Source organism: Cyrtonyx montezumae, unplaced genomic scaffold (genome assembly GCF_038088225.1).
Source record: "Cyrtonyx montezumae isolate F1298 unplaced genomic scaffold, pur_monq_1.0 scaffold_0, whole genome shotgun sequence".
Lineage (NCBI taxonomy): Eukaryota > Metazoa > Chordata > Aves > Galliformes > Odontophoridae > Cyrtonyx > Cyrtonyx montezumae.
This window is the reverse complement of record NW_027071824.1, coordinates 30433578-30446095: the sequence shown is the minus strand read 5'-3', so window position 1 is coordinate 30446095 and position 12518 is coordinate 30433578. Positions and strand designations below refer to the sequence as shown.

At 38.4% G+C, this 12518-nt stretch overlaps 1 protein-coding gene across 1 annotated transcript in view; it reads right to left on the bottom strand.

Annotated features, from left to right (window-relative positions):
- PRKN (parkin RBR E3 ubiquitin protein ligase) overlaps nucleotides 1–12518 on the bottom strand; it is a 654450-nt gene that overhangs the window by 408580 nt on the left and 233352 nt on the right. The window lies entirely within an intron of this gene.

Here is a 12518-nt window from a genome sequence, read left to right as displayed (position 1 = left end):
GCTGGTACATACCAAAGCTAAACTAACTTGAAGCAAGTCTTAGCTGATCAAAGGACACAATATTGCCATGGAAAAGCAGACTTTCTCTTTAAAGATCTATTTGAAATGTTCTAAAATTGGAATACTTGTACATACTAAACTTGAAGAAGTTGGTAATGCTCAAAAAGATAGCAATACACAGGGAAATTTGGGTTCAAAACAGTAAAATGTGATGAACTTTAAATCTTAAGTAAAGGTAAAATGATAATTCTAGGAAATATATTCTGAGACCAACCCTTTCATAAAGATAAATCTGTAAATTAGCAGTGCTGAAAGACATTTGTTGGCAGTGGACAGCAAGCTCATAATGGAAATGAGCACATAATAAGCACAAATGAGCCCCTAATGGGAATGGAAAGGTTCAATAAGCCTTTTACCTAAAAGAATAAAAGATGGTACATTACTAGAAAGGATGAAAAACAGTTTCCTATGTAGATCTTGCATGAACACCCCTTTGTTTAATAGTAGGAAACTTTTTTCTGGACTGCTATTGACAAATGCACACCAAGGTAACAAATATTTACACATTTTAAACCCGTACTTTGAAAGAGAAAGAATAAACGATTAAACATATAAAAAAGAAAGCACATAGGAGTAATATTAACAACCAAGAAAAATGTAAAATGTAAGAAAATTTTCTCTGAAAGCTCTTGTGATTATAAAATCTGCACATTTAACAAATAGTAATCTACTAATTCTCAAATACCCTAGTGAAATAGGGACGCATTGCTTTTCCTTTTCTGTCAGAGAACACTGATATCAGCTTCTGATTCAGCAAAGTATTTAAGCACATGCTCAACTTCAGGTATTTAACTAACCCCAGTTTTTTAAACAGAACTATAAGTATCTTTCTGATTTAAACTAGAGTTGCTGAATATCTAGGCTCAACAGTAAAATACCAGAACAGACAAAATTTTTCTTAAGTTCCATCCTAATGCCTTACCTAAGAGCTGATCTTTTCTTCTTCCCTTACTCAAGAGGGGAAAAAAAAGGGAAAAAAAGAAAAAAAAAACCCAAACAGCAGAAGCAAAAGGCATTCATAAATATAACCAGGAGATTAGCAACACTGATAAACACCAAATACTGAGCTATCAAGCATTAGCAGCATGATGAAGCAACAGACTAATATGCTTTTTCTCCCATCTGATTCAATATTTCTTAAAATATATTAAAGTAAACGTTATTCTGTTATTCAGTACATTCACAGTGATATCTATAGTATTAAATATAGATCAGAAAATGTAATTTAACCTGCATACACAGTTCTGAATACACAATGCTTGCTGTAATATTTTCCTTTTGCTCTTTTCTATTATGGACTTGGTAAATCAAAAAACAAGTTCAGTAAAGAATGGGACTGATTAAAGTGTGCTCCTTATAATTATTATGTAGAAAGTAAGAGGGAAGGAGGGAAGGGAAGGAGGGAAGGGAGGAAGAGGAGGAAGGGAGAAGGAAGGGAGAAGGAAGGGAGAAGGAAGGGAGAAGGAAGGGAGAAGGAAGGGAGAAGGAAGGGAGAAGGAAGGGAGAAGGAAGGGAGAAGGAAGGGAGAAGGAAGGGAGAAGGAAGGGAGAAGGAAGGGAGAAGGAAGGGAGAAGGAAGGGAGAAGGAAGGGAGAAGGAAGGGAGAAGGAAGGGAGAAGGAAGGGAGAAGGAAGGGAGAAGGAAGGGAGAAGGAAGGGAGAAGGAAGGGAGAAGGAAGGGAGAAGGAAGGGAGAAGGAAGGGAGAAGGAAGGGAGAAGGAAGGGAGAAGGAAGGGAGAAGGAAGGGAGAAGGAAGGGAGAAGGAAGGGAGAAGGAAGGGAGAAGGAAGGGAGAAGGAAGGGAGAAGGAAGGGAGAAGGAAGGGAGAAGGAAGGAAAAAAGAAGGAAGGGAGAAGGAAGGAAAAAAGAAGGAAGGGAGAAGGAAGGGAGAAGGAAGGGAGAAGGAAGGGAGAAGGAAGGGAGAAGGAAGGGAGAAGGAAGGGAGAAGGAAGGGAGAAGGAAGGGAGAAGGAAGAGAAAAAAAAAATTAAAAGAACTAAACAATTGTAAATTTAAAATGTTGGAATTCAACCACCATCTGTTACCCTTAAAGGCAGCTTTCATTAAGGCCATCACCACTTCACAAGTAGCAACAGGGAGCTATCATTAACATTAGCTGTGATTAATGAGGATGTTGCCAATTGCAATTATTCCACTCTAAAGCTTAGAAATATTCTGGCAGTGTCATATACCCTAACTACCACCCTCATCCTCTCAGTCGCCTCATTAAAAAAAATCCCCGTTGCAGTTTACTTTAGATTGTAATGCAAAACTCTAGCAACTCATGGAGGTTCTCCTTGGCTGCAGACCCAGGCTGGTACCTTTAGGCTGTCTCTGGAAAGTGCTAAGATATAATCACTGAAATATGAGCCTGATTCCACTGTACCACTAAAGTTTTTTTAAATTAAGGTAAAAGGTGAAGAAATCTTTATCTCTTCCACTTGTAAGCTGACAGATTGTGGATTTGGTTCAGCTCAGTATTAAAAGAATTATTTTTCCTGTGCTATATTCCTGTGCTTGTAAACTTCATACACAGTAAAGAAAAATTATCTGAATTGATAGGCCACATTCAGTCACCAGGTAGAGGAGCCGAAGTGCCCATCTAAGCTTTAATACTGTAAATCTAATCAGTATGTTCCAGCATAGCATTGTTAATGCTGTTGTTTTTAAATGCAAAGAAAGACTCTGAGAACCTACTTTTCTCTAATCTCTGAAACCAGAGATTCTTTTTGTTTGTTTGTTTACTGGGCATGTAAAATGGACATGAGAGAAGAATGCTGAAATCTTAATCAATGCATAATGATCTGCAATAATTATTTGCATACCAGCAAGCCCCTGCTAGATACTGTTCAGTGAAGGAATATGCACAGCAGGTATGCTTTGCTAGGAAAAACTGATTTATGATAATGAAAAAATAAACTGAAAAGCAATAATTATCTAATTTTAAAAGCAATCATTATTATTAGCATTTTCCTTTCTCTTTTTCACAGTACGGCACAGAAAAAAAGTTAGATGTGAATGTTCAGATCATTTAGATGGATTCAAATGGTCACAACTGTCTTCAGCACACTGAAATAAATTACTGGTGCTGGAAAAGTTAAAAATTCGGTGAACAGTGTGCATTTGATGCGTTATAATGGGCTGGTTTGGGGTAGTCAAATATTTCTGCAGATATAACAAATTAACTGTAAAGGTGTATTTGCTTAGGTAGTTCTGCTCTCAGTCTTTCTAAATTTAAATCTATGGCAACATTGCTAAAAGCAGTCTTTTATTTCCTGTTACTGATAGTATAAAACAATTTAAAAAATCTTAAAAGAGTATTAAAGCTAAAACTTAACCTCAAAAAGAAACTCAGTTAAATCCACGGTGCTCCCCTGATGAAGGACTTTTTAGATGCATTTATGTTTGTTCCTTTCTCTTATGGTTGCACTTTTGGCAATTGTAAAGGATTTGATGATGTATCCCACCAAATAACAGACTTACTGCTGAGTAACAGTAACCACACAGAAAATGTATTAGTAGACTGATCCTTAGTCCACCTAGCATGCTTCTGCTTACTCTGAGCTGTTGGTTAGCTTAACTACTCCCAGGAAAAAAAGTTGTGTACATTTATTCAAAGAATCACAGAAATTTCTAAACAGGCATTGTGAAATCGTGGTTATCTACAAAGACTGTATTCAAATTTAATTTACCATTTTTTCCCTCATTTGTATTTTTCATTTTCTTCACCTAAAACAATTAAGCTAGGCTGGGTGGTCACATAAACTAATATAAGACTTTCAATGAACCCTACTGTTATTAAAGTAGGAAAAAATCACATTCATATTACTAGAGATGTTACACATAGGAATTCTTTTTAAGACCATTTTAGAAATTAGAACATCCTAATGAGAAATTAATTCTCCACTTTACAGAGTTTACTTTAGAATCTTTTGTTAGTTCAAATAGGATCCATCTCAACATGGTATTTTCGAAAAGATATTGGTACACTTTTCAGCTAAAAATACTTAATACTGAGCAGAAATTCCCCTCTCTAAAATCTAAACAGTGTTTCAGATTGAAATTATAAATAATTTTTTGTTCTTCTTTGCCAGCAGCTGGATGTACTACCAAAAGTCAATCATTGCAACTTTGCTGAAGGTTTTTTATTTGGAAGACAAATTGACTGCTTCCTAACTATTCATCTTACACAGTCTCCATTTCTGTTGTTCAGAATTCCTCACAAATACTGAAAAATAGACATAGCAATTGCTATATTTCCATTGCTTCTTTCTGTGCGTTAGAAGAAAATGGTTCAATTCGTTTCTGGATTCATTTGAATTAGTGTGAGAAAAAGAAATGGAAAACAATTTACTGGAAGAGTTAGTCTAAGATTTGTGTTTATAAATCTTAAAAACTCTCAGCTTCTAAGAAGGGATGTGCTATATTTTGGATTCATACAAATAAGTCTTTAGCTCACTTAATACTTGGACTTGAGAGCCAATCTCTGACCTTTGGGAGCACAGATTCTTCATGAAACAAAAAACTGGTGCACCAAGAACTGCTAACGGGAAAAGATGTCAGCACTCAAGGCTAAAGTAATGCTTATGGTCACATGAATCAAAACATCTTCCATTGAAACTACTCTGTTGAGCCCAGTATAAAGACTCTGACTTCCTTCCTTTTGACTTGTCTGTTTTCAACTTCATCAAGAAGTATTTTCAACCTATCTAGCAAGTCAAAGTTGAGCCTTATCTGCTTCCAAGATCTTGTCAGTTACAGGCACATAGAATCCTTCACAACAAACAGGAAGATTTTTGTCATCTGCACAATACTGGATGCGTATATTTGTCAATTGGTGACTAAGCAAAATCTGGTGATTGCTATTAAACTTCTCAAGAGTGTCTACTGGAACTGAAATATCCTGTGAAACATCTGTGCGTTGCCAATGTTCTTTTAAATAAAGTACAATACATGGAACAAGTAATACAGAACATTTTACTTAAAGTTAAAAAGTCATCAAAAGTTATTTTGAAGTTTCTAGGAAATTGAACAGAGTACAAGTGATCACTCATGTGATCCCTCTTAAGAGAGGGAGGGGTGATAAACTTACCAGGACTGGTAAGGTACTGTATGTGGTAAATAGGTTCAGAATTATTGTGTAATTGTGTATTGAAATTATGCTGCTGTGTAAGTGTTGGCAGGATAAACTACACCATGAGATTCACCATGCAAATTTCAAGCATACTTGAATAGCAAATTCCAAGGTATATGTGGTATGTTTACATATATGAAACCTCACTCTTGTCATGAAAAGTGGTATTAAAACAATTTCTTATGTAAAGATTCCTTAATGAGCTTATTAGAGACTTCAAACTACTGCTACTAGAGACTTCAAACATGATTATATTCAGAGAAAAGTCAACGTAAAAAAGCAGAGTACCTGCTTGATGTGTTCAAAGAGACCTGTGGTTCCATAGCTGGATAGATTACAGCTGTAATTTCCTACCTCCAGGAGACCCAAATGTTAAACTGCTTTTAGTGGGTAATGAAAGTGAAGAAAACTGTACATTGCATGCTAGCAGGAAGAGGATAGAAAGGCAAAGAACCAAACAGATATTAAGAGCAGAAAGAGTGGCACAGGTAACTTGGAAGTGTACACGCACACAAACATACACATACATACACTGTGAAGAAACTTGTATTTTGTTATGTTTAACTATGAGAGTTATTTGAATGGTTTTGTCATGGTTTTATGATTTTTGTTATTGGTATTCCACATCATAACATCATGTAGTGCACTGGGAGTAAAACAGTTAATGCTTGAGCTCCATGGAACATTGATAGCTCCTGTCTCAGAAGACAAGAACTACATACCCCAGGGGACTTTGTGTTGCTTTGCATATTTACGTGTTTCCACTCAGAGGGAAAGATAAAAACTGTTTGTGTGTCACGAGATACAGGTTCTTTTCCCTTTCAGATTGACCCAGCAGTGGGTGCTCGCTAGCTTTCTCACCTTCAGCATTTAGCATAAGGCCTTTGGTTTATCGGATGCTCTCTCCTCTCATTTTGTTTGATTTATCAGCTTTAATTCCAATTATATTGCATTATATTGTTATTTTGCATTCAGATATTCTATTTAGTAAATTAGCTTTCCTCCTCAGATCATTGCGGTTGTTTTGTTTTCAGGCCCTGCTCCTTTTCCCTTTTTCCCTTTTCCCTTTCCCCTTTCTCTTTCCCTGGGGCATGGGTCCATGGGTCCCCCACCCCAATCATCATGGAACTGGGCTGAACCAGCCCGTAAACCATTAACAGATTTCAAATTTAAAAGATCTGTCTCTTGTCTTCACAGAAAGCAAAAAATTGCCAAAAACCTTCTGTGATAAATGTTACTACATTTTTCTCATTGGTCAAATTCAGTATTTAAAATTGCTACCAGTCCCTACAGCATTTTCCTAGTGACTATCAATTTTAGACAAAATACATCCCACTTTTTTTCCCATACCCTAAGTAGCTGTCTTCTAATCCATCATCACTAAAGAATATACACACACCTAATTGACACAGCTCCGGACTGACAGAAATGGGGTGGGAGGAAAACAGCAAAGCATGTAGCTTATGCAGTCGAAGACTGATGAAATCCTGAAACCATGATTCAGCTGACTACATAAATAGACTAGGAAAAACGTTAATGGTTGAAAACCAGACAACAACCCAGAAAATGAACACAGCATATCGTGCAGTCCTAAGTAGCTCCATAAAACAGTGTGACACTTCCAAAGAACACATCTAGTCCAATAGGGCTGTCACTATTGAGCTCTTTGTGAATGAGAGATAGAGCACCACTTAACATAGCTTCTACTTACTACTGTCACCCATAGTGAGCTGCGGGTCTTAGTAATCTTAATAAATCTTACTAAAATCTTAAAAGCAAATGCATTTGTATAATTATTAACATAAGCAAATGCTTAATTACTTGCAAAGCTAATCATGTATAAAACAAGCACACAACATGCATAAGTGAACAGGAATGCACAGGCACAAAGGAAAGTGACAATCAAAGGATAATATATGTTTATAATGACACATTGCACATAAAGAGCCTGTGCTGATGGCATGTCTAATTTCACTTTGGGCTAAAACAGAAGATATGGCTCCTTAAAGCATTTTTAAAAGTATATTTTTGAGGGTTTATCTGACTTTACTCTGAATCATTTCTAGGGATAGCAAGTTCCATTTCACAGTCTTCTTTGGATCCCAAGATGTACACACTCCTGACAAATCAAAAAGACACGTGTTACTCTGCGGGTGTTTCTTCAGTTGGATAATTGTTCATATCTGTTCCAACATTCAGTGCTCTACATAGAAATCTGGCATTCAAGATATGAAAGATGATTTTGAGGAGCAGTTAGAAAATGCAAGGCTTGCAAATCAGTGATGAGTTTTTGCAAACTTTCTGAAGTTGTTACGAGAAGACTCATCTAGTATTTTCTTGTAAGCAGGTTTCCCAGCAGGAAATCTGAATGGCATCATTTCCTGCTTAGAATAGCCTCAAGTATACAAGAATCCTCTTGTACATTGAGTAGATGAAGACAGCACAAGAACATCAATTTTCTTTCATTCATTTAATGCTAAATAATTTAAGAATCCTTTCAATGACTTTGGAGCAGAGCTTTTCCTGTTGGAAATACCTCCACAGTGCACAGACTGTTGAGTTGTTCAAGTACCTGAGAAGACAAGAGAATACAGAAGTAGTGGGGAAATGACTCATGGAATACCTCCCAGCTTAAGCAGCTAGATATGGTACAAGTATTTTGATGCTGACATCATGAAATACAATTTTTTCAGTTTCCCATTAGTAAATGATATCTTCTGCATTTTGTACTTATCTTTGGTTCTATTGAATCAAGAAAGAAACTAGTTTGTTACTTCTTTGCCTCATTCACAAAATGCTCATTTCTTGAGTTTTAGTTTTGTGTGCATATCTACAATGAAAAGGTAACGTTCCATTTGGTGATCCACAAAATATATAAACACTTACCAGTGTTTTCTTCTGATGACACTCACACTCATTCAGATGTTCTCAAACATCAGGCAGCAAGCAAAGACTCGCTTTAGTATTACTCTGAAATGTGCAACTTATATTAAGTATGTGCCTTTGCAACAAAGGCTAAATTGCTGAATTAGGCAAAGTATTACCATCAGGACACGGAAGGTGATCCTTCCTCTCAGTGCAGCGTTGGTGAAACCACATCTGGAGCGCTGGGCTCCCCAGTATAAGGAAGACGAGCATATTGGTGAGAGCCCAGTAAAAAAATAGGCAGATGATGGAGCACCTCTCCTACGAGGAAGGAGTGAAAGAACTGCAATTTCTCATCCAGAGAGAAGGATCCAGTGGATCTTTTCAATATCTATAAACAGGTGAAGGGATGGTGCAAAGAGGATGCATCCAGATTCTTTTCAGTTGTGCCCAGTGGCAGGAAAAGAGGCAATGGGAAGAAACTGGAAAACAACAGATTCCATCTAAACATCAGAAATCACTTCCTAATTGTGCAGCTGACTGAGCACTGGCATGGGTTGCTCAGAGACCCTGTGGAGTCTCTCTCCTTGGAGATCTTCAAAGGCATGTTTTAAAGCAATCTGTTATACGTAGCCCTTCTTGTGCAGGGGGCTTGACCTCCAGAGGTCTCTTCAAACCAAAACCATTCTATGATTTAGTGAAGGAGATATTAGCCATTTAGACCTCAAAGTAAGCTCGTAGAAATATTTCTTGTGACTTCACTGAACAACACTTGAGTGGTAAAGACAGCTCATCATGACTTATCTGAACTATGGAAAGCTTGGTTGTTCAGAAAAGGTAAGTCTACACTAAGTACATTGGGGTGGATGAGCCAGTAAAAAGTTCACTATTCTATCTTTTTTTATGCGTAGTAAATTCTGTCATGGCTTAGAAACTCTCAGGAGCTGATAAGAGTAATCAAAATATATCCCAGAGGATTCATACATCTTCCTGAAGTGGTTTTCCTAAAATACTGAAGCAGTATTTGAGAAGCTTACAGAATCACAGGAAAGCAGCAAGAGGATTTCAGCCATTAATAGATCTGGCAACATGGAACTAGTATGAACACTATCATTTTACCTCCCTCAATACTATACAAAAGATATTAAGGACATCATAGTTACTAATCAATCAGAATTTCCATTACAAACCAGCATTTTCAGTAGTGATATCAAACATATTCTTTTTCCGAGACTTAAACATCTCATCTCAGATGTCAAGATTTTATTAAATCATCTGTCTTTAAAGAAAAAAAAAAACCAACACTTCATAGCAATTAAAGTTCCTTTTAAGTCACAAATGCCTTTTTATTCTCCTTTAAGGAAATATTTCATTCAGAATAAACAAGAAAGGGGATTAAAAAACATTTAATGTATATCAAAAGCATGGCATAGTAATACTTCTAAGTCTGAGGCCATTTCTCCCTACTAGCTGATGAGTATGCTTTAGTCTTGACTTGAAGTTTTAAAAGCATCCTTAAGCTCCTTGGCTAACCCTAAGTTATAATAATCCAATAGCTAAAATATAAACCCTGGGGAAAGGATGCATTTTCTAAAATATACAATCAGAAATCATGGAGCTTGAAGTAATTCAAAGGATCAAAAACTGTGATGATTATCCAAAATTCATACAGGCATCGACATAAAAAAATTCCTTTAGAAAAGATAGATAAAATATGCCAGATTTGGTCCATAGATACTTTTAATATATGTATAAACCTCTGTAGGTACATATTTACACAAATGATGATTGCTGTGTAGAGATGGAGTCAGGAAGGCCAGGGCCTAACTGGAATTGGAATTGACAAGGGATGCAAAGAAGGATAAGAAAGGCTTCTATAGGTATATCAACCAGAAAAATGGAATGTCAAGGAGAGCATACTCTCCCTAGTGAGCAAGAAAAGCAGACTAGTAACTACAGAGGAGACAGCTCAGCAAATTATCCTGGGGTGCATTAAAAAGAGCATAGCCAGCAGGTAAAGGGAGGTGATCCTCCCCCTCTACTCTACCTCACCTGGAGTACTGTGTCCAGTTCTGAGCTCCTTGGTACAAAAAAGACCTGTATCTCCTTGAAAGAGTCCAGCAGAGGGCTACGAAGATGATAAAGGGCATAGAACACCTCCCTTATGAGGAGAGGCTGTGAGACCTGGGTCTGTTCAGCCTTGAAAAAAGAAGACTCAGAGGGGACCTGATCCACATCTACAAACATCTAAGGAGCAGGAGGCAAAGGGACGAGGCTGAACTCTTCTCAGCAATGTGTGGTGATAGGATGAGGGGAAATGGCCACAAACTGATGCATAGGAAGTTCTGCACAAATGTGCTTGGGAACTTCTTCACAGTGAGGTTGACAGAGAAATGGCACAGGCTGCCCAGAGAGGTGGTGGAGTCTCCTTCTCTGGAGACATTCAAGACCCACCGGGACACCTACCTGCGCAACCTGGGTGAGGGAGCTGCTTTGGCAGGGGGTTGGACTTGATGATCTCTAGAGGTCCCTTTAACAATTCTGTGATTCTGTGATTCTGTGATTCAGTTCAGTGAACTGGCTGACGTAGTTGCCAAACCACTCTTGATGACATTTGAAAAGTCATGGTTGTTTTTTACTCTTTACAGTAAGAGTGACAGAGCACTGGAACAGGTTGCCCAGAGGGATAGACTTTCCTTCTTATGGAGATATTTGAAACCCGTCTCAACCCCTACTTGTGCAACCTATTGTAGGGAACCTGCTTTAGCAAGGGGGTTGGACTTGATGATCTCTTCAAGTTCACTTCAACCTCTGCAATTCTGTGATTAGTCAGCCTCACAACTGTGCCAGGGAAGATCATGGAACAGCTCCTCCTTGAAGTTCTGCTAAGGCACATGGAAGAGAGGGAGATGATGTGGGATAACCAGCACACGTTCATGGAGGGCAGGTCCTGCCTGACCAACCTTATCGCTTTTTATGATGGTGTAACTGTGTCAGAGGACAAGGGAAGAGCCACTGATGTAATCTATCAGGACTTCATAAGGCATTTGACACAGTGCCCTGTAACATTCTTCTCTCTAAATTGGAAAGATATGGATTTGATAGGTGGACTATTCAATGGATGAGGAACTGCTTATGAGATTGTACCTAGAGAGTGGTCAATGGTCCAGATGAAGATTAGTGACAAGTGATGCCCCTCAGCAAGTCTGCAGGTGATACCAAGCTGTGTGGTGTGGCTGCCACTCCCAAGGGAAAGTCTCCAGAGAGATTCAATCAGGCTTGAGCCCAGGTGAACCTCATGAGGTTCACCGAAGTCAAGTGCAAGGTGTTGCACCACCACCATCAGTACAAGCTGGAGGATGTTAGGATACAGCACAGTCCTGTCTAAAAGAACACTTCCCTTATGAGAACAGGCTGAGAGAGCTGGGGCTGTTCAGCGTGGAGAAGAGAAGGCTCTGAGGAGATGGCCTTTCAGTATTGAAAGGGGGCTATGAGAAACAAAAGGATGTACTTCAGCAGTCTGCTGTGATAGGACAAGGGGAAATGGTATCAAACTAAAGGAAAGGAGATTTAGATTGGATATAAGGTAGAAATCTTTTACAAGTAGGGTGGTGAGGCATTGGCACAGGTTGACCAGAGAGGTGGTGGATGACCTATTTTTAGAGACAAAAAAGGTCTGGCTGGACCAGGCTCTGTGCACTCTGATCAAACTGTAGGTGGCTCTGTTCATTGCAAGGGAGTTGGAGTAAATAGCCTTTAACGGTCTTTTCCAACTCAAAGAATTCTATTATTCTGTTCATAGGTTCATAGGTTCATAAGGTTGGAAAGGACCTACAAGATCATCTAGTCCAACCATCCTCCTATCACTATCCCTACCCAACTACTACTAAATCAAATCCCTTAGCACCTCATCTAAATGCTTCTTGAACAGCGCTAGGGATGGTGCCTCAACCACCTCCCTAGGCAGGCCATTCCAGTGCCTGACCACTCTTTCAGAAAAGAAATGCTTCCTCAGGTCTAATCTAAATCTTCCCTGGCGCAACTTGTGGCCATTCCCTCTCGTCCTGTCATTATTTATCAGGGAGAAGAGGCCCACCCCCTCCTCACCACAACCCCCCTTCAGGAAGTGGTAGAGTGCAAATTCTATGATGAGAGTATGACCTTTTGAGTAAATAATTATTTATAAATTCTCTGATGGGATAATCATATTTCTTGCATTATGCATTAAATACTTCTGAGAACAATAAACTCACTTTCTGTAAAGAGGACCACATCAGCAGCCAGGCTTTTTAACCTGTATGTTTGAATAACTCAGTTAATGTCTATACTTGAAAATCTTCATGGAAGAAAATCATGCCAGTAGTGCTACATCCAAGCCACCACAACAAAATACAGATTATTTGAGGATTCAGGTTCTCAGGAACTAAATGTAATTGCCAAAGGTTAGTTTTAAAGAAATACTG